The sequence below is a fragment of the Cherax quadricarinatus genome, chromosome 19 (assembly GCF_038502225.1).
Source record: "Cherax quadricarinatus isolate ZL_2023a chromosome 19, ASM3850222v1, whole genome shotgun sequence".
Taxonomy (NCBI): Eukaryota; Metazoa; Arthropoda; class Malacostraca; order Decapoda; family Parastacidae; genus Cherax; species Cherax quadricarinatus.
In genome coordinates, this window is record NC_091310.1 from 30,939,943 (window position 1) to 30,940,406 (window position 464).

Here is a 464-nt window from a genome sequence, read left to right on the forward strand (position 1 = left end):
ATAGAGACAGGATGTTCCAGAGACGGGACACAAACAAGGGGTCACAACTGGAAGCTGAAGACTCAGACGAGTCAGAGGGATGTTAGGAAGTACTTCTTCATAGTTGACTGGTAGTGGAATAGTCTAGCAAGTGATGTAGTGGAGGCAGGAACCATACATAGATTTAAAACGATGTATGATAAAACTCAGGGAGCAGAGAAAGAGAGAGAGAGAGAGGACCTTGCAGTTACCAGCGAAGAGGCGGGGCCAGGAGCTGAGTCTCGACATCTGCAACCACAATTAGGTGAGTACAATTAGGAGAGTACACTCATCCACACGACAGGAGAGTCAGGGGATACAGGATAACGACATACAAAATACTACGTGGAATAGACAAGATGGACAGAGACAGGATGTTCCAGAGATGGGACACAGAAACAAGGGGTCACAATTGGAAGCTGAAGACCCAGATGAGTCAAAGGAAT